General features: G+C 35.1%; 1 pseudogene; it reads right to left on the bottom strand.

Annotated features, from left to right (window-relative positions):
- Positions 1 to 15,023: 15,023 nt before the first annotated feature.
- Positions 15,024 to 15,904, bottom strand: LOC121040057 (60S ribosomal protein L6-like; annotated as a pseudogene).
- Between the last annotated feature and the right edge of the window lie 259 nt (positions 15,905 to 16,163).

Raw genomic sequence — 16,163 nt, 5'->3', positions numbered from 1 at the left:
TATCGTACCAGAGATAATGTTCATGTTCTTTCCCTTCAGTTTTCAGTGTTTTATTCAAGATGACTGAGTTAGACTAAATTTTCCCAGCTCTTAACTCTGCCCCTGGAGAATCTACTTCGCCTGGAGTTCCCTTTGTGTCACTGTATTACAGACGGTTCAATGACTCACATAAAAATACTACTAGTCTACATTTGTTGTGTGCCTACTAGTTTTGGAGCTCAGTTAAAACTTGAAAAATCACTCTTACAATGCTACAGTGCATTTAATTACTGAATTGCTGGTATAGGATTTATACACACACACACACACACACACACACACACACACACACACTAGAGTTAATCATAGTTTTATGGTTTATAAAAAGTTCATTAGGAAAGGGTATTTAATGGTTATCTGCTAGCATTTTTAAAAGGCATAGTGGTAATCAGCCCCCAAAGGACTCTGTCTACCTAAGGTTAGTTGAAAACCACAGCAGCCTAATTAGCATCCCAAATCACCACCCAGCCATCTGTTATCTCTAGGCAAAGCAGAAGAAAATGGAAATGTCTAGGAAATAAGGGCTTTCAGTGAAAAGTCCGGATTTTTAATTTTTTTTCATTTTCCCTCATAGTGTTGGCATAGTCTTTGTATAGCAATATAGTATGCTGCTAGTGATGAAAGATCCTCATATTTTTGACAAGTGCACATAAGGAAAGGTGTTAGAGATAGCAGAGCCAGAAAATCATAAGACACACCTATCACTTCAGTCTATTTTTAAAGATCAAAAATAGGATGCAAAGTAAGTGGACAAACAGAATTTCACTCCCTAGGGCTACCATCTGACACCTTGTGCTGACATAAACTCATTATAAAAATGACACATTTTTCAAACAGGTGACATAGTTTGTTACAAGATTTGAAAATTACACAGCTCTTATCTTACCAGGAACGACTATATATATATTTTTCACACACAGTTCAGTTTATATCAAAACAATCTGCTTTGATACAAAATAAGTGAATGGTGTTGGAATGTTCTGGCCTTTGGGGGAAAAAATTCTTTTTTGAACCCAGTATTACTCTTCTTTGTCCTGCAGGATTTCCCTGATATCAAAGGCAAAAATAAAACTTTATTATGTCTGTGCTAATGAAGCACTGGAAATATAAGTAAGAGAGCAGTTTACAAAATATTTTATAATGAGAAAAAGATAATAAAACTTAAACCCTTCTTAATCTATTTTCCTATCCTACTGAGGCGGCTACTTTGAACATCAAAACCATTTATAAATACTCTATGCCGCATCTCGAGAAAGTACCATGATTTTTATCGAGAAAAGAAGGTAATTTCAATTCCAATTCTTTTCAGGCACACCAAAAATATTAATCAATTAATAAATGGATAAAATTCTTTAGGTAATGTGAAAATTCTTTTTTCCAAGAAATTACATTCAAATACCACTAAAAACCATGTTATTATATATAGTCATTGTTATGTAACTTGGAAGCAATCTATGGATTGTATTGTAGTGATGTATGATGATAGATTAAAAGGGTAAGACTATGAAAGAATCAGAATATGATATCTACTACAAATTTTAATACTGAAATGATAAAATATTTTATTTTTTTGGATTACAACTTACTCTCAGTTTTTATTATTCTGGGGTAGTATTCTGCAATAATAAGCATTGAAAATATACTTTCTCTTTCTGGCTCACTTATTCATTCAACAATAGATTGTTGAGTATCTATTTATGTTAAGCAACATCTTAAAGACTCGGAGTATACAATTAGTCAAACTTCTTAGCCTCATAGTGTATTAGCTAGCGTGTGTATGAGACATTCATCAAATAATGACATAATGGCAAGAAAAACAGAAAACAAAGCAAATAAATCTATGTGGATATGTACTGGAATCTGACCTAGCCTGGGGAGGGGTTGAGATTGCACACATGAGAAAGCAACTCTTGACATGGAGTCTAAAGGGTAACAAGAAATTAATTAAGCAAAGAAAAATTAAGCAAATGAATCTCACAGGTAAATACTTCGTGTTATGAGAAGTATAACATATTTAAGAAACTTAAAAAGACCAGGGAAAGGAAAAGTAAATGATACAACATGAAGCTTAAAAGGTAGTCAGGAAAGTTCATGCAGTGCTTTGGTCTCAGTCCTGAAAATATCAGTAAACCACCAAGTGCTTTTATGCCACAAAATGATATAGTCAGGTGCATGTTTGGAAGAGAACTCTGTGGCTGTACTGTGGAGAGGAGATACATTGATGGTAATGAACATGGTGTAGAGGCTATTGTGCTAGTCAGTAAAGAGATTATAATTATTTGGAGTGACTTGAGAGTGGTAGATTATCAGCCAAGTGGATGAAGTTAAGAAGTTATTTGACAGAATTTAATAAGTTGCCACCTGCTTGGTGATTTTTTTCAAGTATATAACCTTGTAGAGACTTTATTTCTTTTTTTTTTTAGTGTTTATTTATTTTGAGAGTGATGTGTGCACATGAATGAGGGAGGGGCAGAGAAGAGAGGGAGAGAGACAATCCCAAGCAGGCTCTGTGCTATCAGCACAGGGCCTTATGCAGGACTCCATCTCACAAACCATGAAATCATGACTTGAGTGAAAATCAGGAGTCATACACTTAACCAACTGAGCCACCCAGGTGCCCTGAGACTTTATTTCTTTATATGTAGATTCATGAATATTAACAATTCATTTAAATATGATGGCTTGATAGGCTTAATCAGTGAAATATGATAGATAATCTTATGGGTTTATCTCCTTTCCTTCCAAACCCATTGTGTTAGTAATTAGTGTCCTCCCCTATCATATGTGAATTAAGCACGGACATGTGATCTATAGCAATTAAAGACAAGACTAGGGATGAAGGTCATGAAAATCTTTGACTACCTAACAAGGAAGAAAGGAGGAACAGATCCGATGCAACCATGTAAGTCCAAAATCTAGCAAATTAAATTCCATTTGATCTTGGTGTGTTTTTTTTTATTCTTAAGAAAGTCTTTTTTATTTTTTTTTTCCCATGAAGGCAGTGTGTTTACTCAGCCATCTGGGGACTGAGTACATTGAACAGTCAGAAAAAAAACATTTCCCCTCAATTCAATATACCCCTCTTATAGTAAGTAAGTCTTCACTCATCTACTTAATCAGATTACAATATTTCAAAAGATTACTTAATGCCTTTAGTGTCCATTAAGATGCTTTTGATTAAAATCCTTTGATTTTATGGCTCCAGAATAATATTGTTTGGTTCCATGCTCTGCCCTCCAGGCCCATAGGGGCAGCTGCAACAGCTATCCATGCTTTCCAGCATGGCTCCATGACTCCACCTGTCATTAAGGGCCTTGCCTTCCCAAACTGAGATGGAGATACCTTGCTCCCAGGGCCTATGTGGGAGTGATGATCTCTGAATCACCTTCAGGGTCAGTCATCCCTTGTTTTGTTAGCCATCTTCCTTCATTCTGTCCCATTTTCTCTGTTTTTTTTTCTTTTTCTTTTTTCTTTTTTTTTATTCCCAGTCAGCAGTGTTTCTACTGGTATAATTCCAACTCTATTTGCAGCTTCTACTGACAAAACTGATTTAATTTCCAGTTTATACTCATAATAATTTCCTCATCGAATGGTTGTTCAATCACATCCTTAGTGTCCTCTTCAGAATAAGCCTTCTCAGTTTTTGCAACATGGACAGGCTGAATACCCAGATCTTCAAATTCTGGTTCTTTTTGCCTAACAACTCCTTCAATGTATCCCTCCCCTCATATTTTACTGTAAGAGGTATGGAATTGCTCCTTCAACACTTTGCTTAGAAATATCCTCAGCTAAATATCCAATTTCACTGCTTGTAAGTTTTACCTTTTGTACCACAGTAAAATATAATTCAGCCCAATTTGTTGCCACTTTGTATCAAGGATACCCTTTCCTGAATTTTGCAACAGCCTATTCCTCATTTCCATTTGAGACTTCTCCAGAATGGCCTTTAATGCCCATCTTAATGACATTATTCATGATGATATATGTATTCTCTACAATGACAGAGGCTTCTCCCATAGCTCTCTTCTTTTCTTCCTCAACAGAACTGCCTTTATTATTTATATTTCTATTAACTGTCCCTTCAAGGCAATCTAGGCTTCTGCCAGCACCTACCTCAAAAATTCTCCTGTTCTCTACTCAGGGCAAAGCCACTTCCACTTTTTTTAGATACTTGTTACAGGAGCCTTCCACTTTACATTACCAAAATCTGTATTAGGCTGCTTGGGCCAGCAAACAACATATCATAAATTAGGTGACTTCAACAACAGAAATTGATTTTTTCACAACTCTAGAAGATGGAAGTCTACGATCAAAGATGGAAGTCTGTGATCAAAGATGCTGGCTAATTTGTTTTCCGGGGATAGCTATCTTCCAGGCTTGTAGATGGCTACATTCTCCTTGTGCCTTTCCATGGATTTTCCTGGGGTCACACATAAGGAAACAGAGAGAGTGTGTATAGCTCTCTGGCATCTCTTCTTATAAAGACACTAATCTTACCGGAATAGAGCCCCACATTTATGATTTCATTTAACCTTAATTACTGCTTTAGAGTCTCCACTCCAAACACAGTCACACTGGGGTTTAGGACTTCAACATATAAATTTTGGGAGGGATCCAAACATTCAGTCTGTAACACCTGAGTTGCTTCTTCCTTTTGACTATTGTGATAATGTTGTTGATCGTTGGGTACAAATATCTGGTTCAGTCCCTGCTTTCGTTTCTTTTGGGTATGTATAAAATTGCTGGATCGTATGGCAACATTCATTAATTTTTTTCAACAAATATTTAAGTACTTACTATTCTACAAGCTTTGTGCTGTGTACCTAGAACAAGTGACTGCCGTTAAAAATTGATCTCAGACTCCTCTAAGCTTGCAAGGTCAAGCCTATCCCCTAAGGCAAGAGTACCATATATTTCAGTTTCTCCAGTAGAAACTGCCCAAGTTTAAAGCAACAACACATTTTATTCTTAATAGCGTCCTTCTTTTGATCATGGGCTTCATGGTCACATTACCTAAAACCAATTCCTAAAACTCAGGTCCTTAAAATGATTCCACCTGTCACATATGTTCATAACTCTCTACTCAGGCAAATGTTCCATCACCAGAGTGGTAGTCCCTTCTTTTAAATGGCTATTATAATCTTTTTAAGTTTTTATTTTTTTATTTGAGAGAGAGAGAGAGCATGCTAATGCTCAAGTGTGGGAGGGGCAGAGAAAGAGGGGACAGAGGATCCAAAGTGGGCTCTGTGCTGACAGGAGAGAGCCCGATGCAGGGCTTGAACTCTCCAATGTGAGATTGTAACCTGGGCCAAAGTTGGAGGCCTAACCTACTGAGCCCCCCAGGAACCGTTTGGCTATTCTATTTTTATCCTTTTTAGAATTTCAGGGATTTTTTCCTATTAATTAAAGAGCATTAATGCTAATACTTAAAGTGAACTGCAAATCTAAGAAAGTAGAGAAAGTCAAAAGTAAGAAAAGGGACAATGATTCCCATGCGATTAAGAAAACTGTAGCTTTGGCATTCCTCCCCCATATGTCACTTCCTTTATCTTTTGTTTTCTTTACTATGATAAGACTTAATGGAAAGAGTCAGAAACACGATTTTGGAAGTATAACATCATCTGTTACAGTATCACTTAGGAAAAAGAAATGTGAACTTCACTTTAGTTCACAACAAAATAAATTGCAAATGAAGAAAGAAATTTAAAAATCAGCCCCAAAATTGAAAGAAGTAAAAGGAATCATATAATTTTGGTGGGAAATACCCCTCTAAACTTAGAATCAATTGAAGAAATATTGCTGAAAGAATGAATATTATGCCAGCATAAAATTAATTAAGAAGTAACAAAATAATATTCATTCATGATACCACCAGTTATTGAAATCTATTTCGCACCAAGACATTGTCTCTTAAAAGTTAGAAAACAAAGATAAAAGCCACGCCTTGTCTCATAGCATAAACTAGAGGGTAACAGATGTGGACACAGCCATATCAAATATAGGATGAGAGAGGAAAACAGAGTTACATAAATTTGTATCTACGTGTATATTTCAGAAATGCTTCTCATTGTAGCTTTAATTCAAAACAGTGTTAAAAATCATGTTTAACACACAAATTTTATCTTTTTAAATGTATATTTTTAATTTTTTTAACATTTATTTTTTTTAATTTTTTTTTTCAACGTCTATTTTTGGGACAGAGAGAGACAGAGCATGAACGGGGGAGGAGCAGAGAGAGAGGGAGACACAGAATCGGAAACAGGCTCCAGGCTCTGAGCCATCAGCCCAGAGCCCGACGTGGGGCTCGAACTCACGGACCGCGAGATCGTGACCTGGCTGAAGTCGGACGCTTAACCGACTGCGCCACCCAGGCGCCCCAAACATTTATTTATTTTTGAGAGACAGAGCATGAGCAGGGGAGGGGCTGAGAGGGAAGTAGACACAGAATCCGAAGCAGGCTCCAGGCTCTGAGCTGTCAGCACACACCCCAACCTGGGGCTCGAACCCATGAACCATGAGATCACATCTGAGCCAAGGTCATATGCTTAACTGACTGAGTCACCCAGGCACACCTGACACACAAATTTTATAGCTCATATTCAAACTGCTACTTTTCAAACAGAAAGGATATTTCCAATTCTTTAAAATACATTAACTCTTCCTGCCCATCATTTATGGGACAGGTTTTTGGTTCATCCATTTATACATAAAGTCTTGGATTTCTACTATTAAATATCTCTTTATTCCTCTTGCTACTTGAGTAGTTTAATAAAATTTTTCTTTTGTTTTACTATTTGTGTTTATCTTTTCAATGGAAGCCATCTTAACATTTGATTTGTATTTTATATTTTTTATAAGTATTCTTAAATATTCTATAGAAATAACAAAAGGTTGACGAACTTTTTAATGTAAGCCTCAAGTTAGACTCTTTTTATTATTAAACCATATTCTTGGTCTTTTATAATATATTAATAAGTGGTCACGTGGTTTTGTTGTTGCTATTAATGCTCTTTTTGTTTCTATTTTGCCTGTTATAGGAGGCTATAATATAATGAAGAGAGCTTTGTCAGCACATAAAGAGATCAGATTTGAATTTTTACTTTATATTTTTCCTGATTTATTAATAAATTTGATTGCTTTTTTCTTATACTAAAGATTAATAAAATGATATGGATAACTATATAGTTATATTATCTCCTCAGAGGAATGATGCTATATAAATTCAAATAAGTGATATTATTACCATATAAACCATTATGTGTCCTATTTTTATAAATTCAATCCATATCTTTGCTCTCCATGGTTTATCTTGCTATTCCTCCAAGTATGTCTATACTTGGCACAATATTCTAAAATGTTTGGATATATAGCATATTATCCTTGAGGGAAAACTTTTTGGCAACCTTCTTCTCCAAACAATGTAATCTGTTTCATGTTATAATGCCCTAGACATATTAACCTCTATTTGTAACCTCTCATGTAATCTGTTTCATGTTATAATGCCCTAGACATATTAACCTCTATTTGTGCAAGCTAATCTAATTTTGTTCAGTGTGTCCATATTTTTAGATTCCCAGCATCCTCAGCAAGAACTCCCAATGAAATAGAATTGGCAGCATTTCTAAATGGGTAATAAAAGTTCAGAAAATTAACAATCCTCAAGCTAAAAGACTTCAACCAGAATAGTTTCACATAGAGTATGGATACATATATTAATCTATTTAGCTTGTCTCCTGTGATACGTTTATTCCCAAATAACTTGATATGTTCAAAACAATAGTAAATATTTACAAATAACTAAGAAACTTCTCCTATTTGGGTTAGCTACTAAATCTATTTTATCTTGAAATGTTTTTTATATAAAGAACATGCTTACCACAGTCAAATACGACCTCACATCTGTCAGAATGGCTAATATCTAAAAGACAAGAAACAACAAGTGTTGGTGAGGAGAAGAAAAGGGAGCCTCGTGCATTATTAGTGGGAATGTAAATTGGCAGAGCTATTATGGAAACCAGTATAGGCAGTTCCTAAAAAAATTAAAAACAGAAATACCATATGACCCAGTAATTCCACTACTGGGCATTTACCCAAAGAAAGCGAAAACATAAATTCAAAAACATATATGCACTGTATGTTTATTGCAGCATTATTTGTAATAACCAAGATATTGAAGCAACCTAAGTGTCCATTGATGGATGAATAAAGAAGAACTAATGACACATTACTCAGACATTAAAAGGAGATCTTGCCATGTTCAATGATGTGAATGAACCTAGAATGTATCATGCAAGTTAAATAAGACAGAGAAAGAGAAAACCATATGATTTTATTTATATTTCAAATCTAAAAAACAAAGCAAATGAACAAATAAATAAATCAACACAAAACCCAGAAATACTCATAAGTACCAAGAACAAACCAGTGGCTGCAGGTGGAGGGGGAGGATATGAGAAATACATGAAGGGGATTAAGAGGCACACACTTCTAGTTATAAAATAAGTCACAGGGATGAAAAGTACGCAAGGAAATAATGTCAATAATATTATAATAACATTATATGCTGACTACACTTATTGTGGTAAGCATTATGTAATTTATAGAATTGTAAATCATTATGTTGTACACATGAAACTATATTACTTTGTATGTCAGCTATACTTAAATGACAACAACAAAAATAAAAGAATTTTAAAGTGAAAAAAAACCCATATTTATATATTATATGAAGATCTTCTAATTGCTATTTGCACAAATCCACTCCACTAAAACTTCTTCAGGAAAAAAATGAAATTTTATTAGGAGATATTAGGGATAGCTCAAAAAAAAAATCCAAGAAAAATATGTAAACAGCAAGACTGAAAAAATTAAGGCAGTAGCCATAGCATTTAGCAACAGACGTCAGATGTCATCATTCTTAACCAAGTTTTACCATTAATGTGACTCATGTCCAACCTCCACTTCTCTATTTCTCACTGTGAATTCTCAATAAAGAACCTGTTTAGCCCAGCCTGATTAGTTCCCCTTATCTAATCAAGCAGGATCAAGAGGGAAGTGTCATTTGAAAGACAAATATATAACCCACAGGGTTCTGCTCATTTGAATAAGTGTGTGAGGTTCTCACAGAAGAGGTCCTGGCAACACCATCCTATCAGGCACCAACAACTCTATCTCATCATAAATGAACACATCGCATGCTTGAATAATGTCATATAGTTTTGTTTTTTTTTTTTTCAGCAAATATGACTTGAATGCTTTCTATGGGCCAACTCCTATGGAGAGAGCAATGAACAAGATCTGATCATCTTTAAATTCTATTGGAATTAACAGACCATAAATGAATTCCCAGATAATTAAATGTGATAATTACCTTATACAAGAAGTGCTGCAAAAGGAATGAGGTCTAGAAAATCTAGGTTGGGGACTTAAGTTTTCTTTAGACAGGTTGTCAAAAAAGAAGCCTCTCTCAGAAATTGACATCTATTCTGAGACATGAAAGATCAGAGGAAGTCAGCCATGGGAGAGACACACTTTTTCAGGCAAAGTCAATAGCAAGTGAAAAAAGCCTTGAAGTAGAAAAAGCGCATTGTATTTCTGCACAGAAAGGAGACACAAGCTACAGCAGAATGAATGCCGAAGACAGTAGTAAACAGAGTTTGGGAAGGTGAGCAGAAGGAAGACTGTGCAAGACTTTCATATTTATATCAAAATTTTAGCCATAAATCTAATACACCAGGCATTGAAGGAAGAGTTTGAAGCATGTTGAGGTGGGGAAGAAAGCTAGGTTTCAAATAATTCTTTCTTTCTAAAGTACAGAGAATGGACTGGTGGCACAAAAGGATGGAAACAAGATATATATGTCTATTGCCATAATCTGGGTAAGAGGTAATATTGGCTTTACCTAGAGAAGTAACCTTGAAGATTAAACAAACAGATGGACGGACACCAAAGATGTGAAATTTACTTTGGAAGAGAAATTGATATTTGATTAGAATTGGAAAATGGAGGGAAGGAGAAAATTAAGTTTGACCAGGATTATGTGTTAATAGTATCCTTTGCTGAGATGAAGAAGACTTCCTAGTAGCTAAATGATGGTGATGTTTTTTTGTTGTACACCCAGTTCAAACAATCAGTCATGACCCAGGGGTTATATTTTCCTTTAGAAAAGATTTTACCCATAGTTTAAAGGAGGGGACCTGGCTATACTTTCTCAATGTTAGCTACATTCTCAGAAATGTTAACCCCTTATGTTTCCAAGGCAGTAACCAGCAGCGCATGGAATTTATTGCCTCTCAGTCTAAATTAGGAAAAATATCAAATGTCCACTGAGCAGTGGGTTGTCAGAGTTCTGGAACTGAATTCTGTTGGTCCTGGTTTTTTTTTTTTTTCTGGTTTATCTGAGTTTGAGTATGTGTCCATTTCTAACCAATTACTGTAGCTAGAAAGACTGTCTACACTAAACAGCTTTAGGGCATGAGAAACAATTCAGTCAATCAGTAAATATTGTTAACTGTCCATTATATGACAATAGGCATACAGCAAGGAGGACATCAAACAACAACAAAAACAATGCCATAACATTCTATTGAATTCCTTTCTTTTTTTAATTGATTAATTAATCAATTTTTATAAATGGGGGGGGGCCAGAAAAAGAGAGAGAGAGAGAATCCCAAGCAGTCTCTGCGCTGTCAGTACAGAGCCCTATGCAAAGCCAGATCTCCCAAACCATGAGATGATGACCTGAGCCAAGATCAAGAGTCAGACTTTAAAAAGACTGAGCCGGAGCGCCTGGGTGGCGCAGTCGGTTAAGCGTCCGACTTCAGCCAGGTCACGATCTCGCGGTCCGGGAGTTCCAGCCCCGCGTCGGGCTCTGAGCTGATGGCTCAGGGCCTGGAGCCTGTTTCCGATTCTGTGTCTCCCTCTCTCTCTGCCCCTCCCCCGTTCATGCTCTGTCTCTCTCTGTCCCAAAAATAAATAAACGTTGAAAAAAAAAATTAAAAAAAAAGTAAAAAGACTGAGCCACCTGGGTGCCCCTCTATTGAATTCCCTTCTTACTGCAAAGCTGTAAAATTCAGGATGCTATGAAGATAAAAAGGTAATGGATGTTAATGGATATTCCACAATTTGCCACATTGTCTTCTAACAATTTCTGTTTATTTTACATTTTTTATAATCCAAATTAGTGAAAAAATATTTAAAGCCAATCCAACCTCTATTATTAAGCATAGTTGCTTTAATTTATCAATGTGAATATAAAATAGAATAAAGATTATGTCTTTTGAGGGGGGGCATATTCTGAGAATTATATGGAAACAGTTATGCTCCTATATCTTTTGCAATATTAATCAACAATGTTTGAGTCAGTTAACTATTTTTTACATGTGTAATTTTCAGCTTCTGAGGTTTTTTTTTTATTTAGAATGAAGTTTTGTAAATTGACCGCCCATTTTTGCCATTTTTTTGTAAATTGATTTCTATGTTTGCTGCCTCCTCTGTACATCAATTTACTAGTTAATTTGGTTCTAAACAACTAATTTTATCATTTTCTTTTGTGGTATTGAGCCCTTGTCTGAGACCAGTAAAGATCTTTGGTGTCCCCAGTGATATTTTCTATACAAATTTCCTAACTTGAGGGCATTTGGATTCAAAAGTTCTTCTCTTTATTTTCTCCTCAGAAATGATTGTCTCCTCTTCTGCCTTCACACAGCGGCATTAAGTGACTTACAACAGCTCAGTCTTCTCTATTTAATTGCATTAAAACTTTTTAAAAAATATTTATCTCTTTTTGAAAGAGAGAGAGAGTTGGGGAGGGGCAGAGAGAGAGAGAGAGGAAGACAGAGGGTTCCAAGCAGGCTGTGTGCCTGATGCAGGGCTGGAACCTTCACAAACTATGAGATCACGGCCTGAACTGAAGTCCAACGCTTAACTTACTGAGTTACCCAGGCGTCCTGTTTAATTGCATTTTAACTCAGAAGCAAGTAGAAAGTCAAAAAGATGAAGCTGCAGTGACTACCAGTCCTCAGATGACCTCTGCTGAATGTGCAAGTCCACATCAAAATTTACTGGTACTCCTGATGTGGCATCATTGTTATCTCTTACCCTATACTTTGACTGGCATATGAATATGCCAAGACTATGATATCTATGTGAAGTAAAAGATATCAATAGTTCTGTTAGTTGAACATGTTACTCTCATTTTGATACTTATTTATAAATTTTCATTTTATTTGGACTTAGAAATCTTACCTACGAGTAAAGATTGGAGGGGTGCCTTGGTGACTCGGTTAAGCTTCTGACTTTCGCTAAGGTCATAATCTCATGATTTGTGAGGTCAAGCTCCGTGTCCGGCTCTGTGCTGACAGCTCAGAGCCTGGATTTTGCTTCTTTGGATTCTGGGTCTCCCTCTCTCTCTGCCCCTCCCCCGCTCATGCGCTCGCTCTCTCTCTCTCTCTCTCTCTCTCTCTCAAAAATAATCATTACAAAATTCTTTAAACAAAATATTAAAAAGATTGGAAAGGTTAAGCTCAAAGTCATCTAGTGATTAGTAAAGTCACATGCTAAATTCAATGTCTGGACCATAAAATCAATGTGCATTTCACTACAACATACATATCTTCTTTCTAAAATCCCACTATACCCACAAAACAAAAACTTCCTGACAAGTCAAAACTATTCTATCTTACTTAGGTGATTTGGCTTTAATATGTTCAGTACTTTACAGAACAAACACAGTACTGTTGTGATATATTCAGATAATAATACAGAAATGAGTTCCAAAGTGTTCAAAAAGAAGTTCTTGCTCTGAGAATTTCTGCTTAACAAACCTAAGTCTATCACTTTCAAAAGTCCACATTCTTTGAAGGATACTTAGATATCTTTACAGCTGTAAAGTTGGAAATAATTATAGTTGTATAAATAAAAATTCTTCTCATGCTTCAGTTAATTTTAATAACTATAATTCATAATAAGTGCAATATGGCATGGGATTCTAATAACGTAAATTCATGCCTTCTTGCCTAGGAACATTAAAAGGCCATGAAGTGGTGGGAGGGAGCATTTATTAAAGTTGAAAAGAAAATTGGAAATATGAATCTGCTTATATGTATACGCATTACAATGCTGCACATTAGAAGATATATCAGCCAATACTACGTTTCCTTATAAGTGTGAAAGAAGAGTGGAATACTTGAACCATTGTTTTTATACTGGGAAGAAAAAAAATGAATCCCAATTCAAGGTAACAATAACTGAGTTTAAGTTCAAGTTCAAGCTTTTTGCTTACTAGTTCCTTAAACTTCTGAATTCTAATTATCTTAACAATGAAATGATTTTACCTGCCTTACCTATTGCATAGTGTTGTATTAAGGATTGAATAGAACGTATGCCTGTGTGATTTGTTAGATAAAAACACCATATAAATATAATTACTATCTACTGTGTTCTCTGAAATAACACATTCAAACTTAAAATATATATTTTTTTATTTTAAAATGTATTTATTTTATTTTAAGTAGTGTCAAGCTGTATTTGAAAGCTACAAAAGTCAACTTCAAAATGGAAAGATATGAATGCAATGAATTCTATTTTAAATCTTGTGAGATTCAGCTTAATAGTAGTTAGAGGCAAACGTATACCTTCTGATGAAAATATTTCAGCACCAGAAAAAGTGAAAATTGCTAAGCCGACAATTCAAATCAAAATTTTAAAAGAAACAAAAATAAAGAAATAATAAAGAGAAAGCCATAAATTAAAGAAATACAACAAAAAGGAAAAGGAAGGTAGATTAATATGGAAAATTAAATTCACAGAATAATGCTTTATAACACTGAGTAACTTTAAGTGTGGGAAATGGGAGTGTCTTTTTTTTAAAGTATAATTTTAAGGAACTGAAGTGAGGGAAACTGTAAGAGGCCAGAAAAAGAAATAAAGTATAATTAATTTATTCAGTTAACAGGTATTTATTGGACACCTAATATGCGCCAGGCACTACTCTAGCACTTGTTTACAACAGTTAAAAAAAAAAAGATAAATATCTTAGAGTTTTTATTGCAGTAGGAAAGATTGCTAAGAAAAATTAAAAAGTAAATAATTAGTACATTAAAATTTAATGAGTGTTCTGGTAAAAAAAGTAACTCAATGAAGCATGATAATGTTTTCTGGGGAATGGAGATTATAATTTTAAACAGAGCAATGAGAAAGGCCTTATCTTTCTCAAGTCAGTCTCATTCTGAAAAACACAAAATAACTCTCAGGTTAATTTTTCCATCAAAATCCAGTTGTAAGTATTCAATTGCCTACTTGGCATTTCCACTTGGATTTTTAGTTAATATTTCAAATTTAAAATATCCAAATCTATGTAGAATGAACATCAAAATCTGCATCACCTTGCCACTAAAACTGCTTGATCTTCAGTTTTAATCAGTCAGTGGCAACCCCAGACTTTCAGGTATTTAGAACAATAAATAATAGGAAGATAAATAAATAAAATCCTCCAGAAATCCTTGTTTTCCTCTTTTTCTAACAAAGGACACCCAATTTGGCCAAAAAAAAAAATTATATCAAAAGCAAAGTCAGAAATATCAAAAGCATTTACATGAGTATTTAATGGATCAACATACATGTGTGTGTATGTGTGTATGTGTGTGCATATGCGTATGAATACATGTACCTAAATACTTATATTATTTTCTGGATCAACAGATAATTTCTCATTGCACATTATTTCAAGTATACAAATTTATTTCAGGGTTAGGGATGTTTATTTTTCAAAATTAGAAAATTCATGTTATTTAATTTATTACCTTGGTTAAAACAGAAATTTTTAATTTCCAAAAATACCTTTGATCAAATTTAAAAGTCATTATAAACAACTTTTTATAAAACTTTTATCAAATTATAATAAAATGGTACACCTCAACTTCATAAAAGGCATCTACCATAAATCTCCTGCAAACATCATCCATTTCTTCTTCCTTTTAAATGGATCAGTGATTTAATTGGGTTCTTTGTAAAAATTTGGAACACCAATTTGGAGGATAAACTCCATTTGTGAGAAAAAACAGAGTAGAGGTGGCCCTGAAGCTGACAAACAGCTTTGATTCTTGGCCAAATTTGAGAGTCCACAGCTTTCTGGTCAACCTTGTGCTTCATGTAATCTCATACTTCTCTTCCTCTATGTTTAAGATCTCATATTCCTGGTGTCTGGGTTTACACAGCTTCTTCTTCTTTAAGTAAGCATCAATGAGATGTTTGGGGATTTTCACTTTGCCCCTATCATTTTCAACGGAGGGCCAGATGTCTAGTCATAAGTAGCAAGCCACTGGTCAGTTGCTTAAGGAAAACCACCCTCTTGCTTCTGTGGTGCCCAGTGAGGATGATCAAAATGGTTCCAGAAGTGACACTAGCTCCTGCTTTTCTCACAGGCTGCCTGAAAGGTTGTTTTTTTTTTGTTTGTTTGTTTGTTTGTTTTTGTTTTTGTTTTTTTCCAGCGGCTCAACAGCTTTCAAGGCATGTCTTCAGTAGGATAATACCTAGGCATTTTACAAAGTTTAACCACTCAAGTACCACCATTCTTGTCACCATCAACTGGTTTTGTGACAGAACTAAGAGCCTTCTCCTTTTTCTTCTGAGCCCTGGATTTAGCTGCTGAATACTTCCTCTTATACTTGGCCTTTCTGGAATATATATCTGATCAGGACTATCTACCAATTCCTCTGACTAGGACAGGGTTTTGGCTGTAGTGGGGCTTCCCCTTTGGCACTTTAGCCTTGAAATTATCCTTCTTAACCTCGCCACCAGCATCAGCCCTTTTGGCTTCAGGCTTCTTCTCCTTAGTATCCTGCTTCTCAGCTTTTTCACCCACCATCTTGCAGGATGGGAAAGAGCAAACATCATCCATTTTGAACATTAACATCTTCCTTTAAGATGAGGAATGTGACTAGGATACCCCTAAACAAGTGAAACTACTTAACACTGAAGTGAAAGATCTAGTCAACCCAAGAAAGCAAGAAATACAAATAAACTATTTTAAGGATTGAAAATTGGATATCTGCTTCAAGCCATGTTGAAGTAACACAAAAACATTGGGCCATCCATCCTAGAAACTAGAAAGCAAACAATATTTG

Source organism: Herpailurus yagouaroundi, unplaced genomic scaffold, assembly GCF_014898765.1.
Source record: "Herpailurus yagouaroundi ecotype Mexico unplaced genomic scaffold, PumYag 182, whole genome shotgun sequence".
Taxonomy (NCBI): Eukaryota; Metazoa; Chordata; class Mammalia; order Carnivora; family Felidae; genus Herpailurus; species Herpailurus yagouaroundi.
The sequence above is the reverse complement of the archived record's forward strand: the minus strand, read 5'-3'. Positions and strand labels throughout refer to the sequence as shown.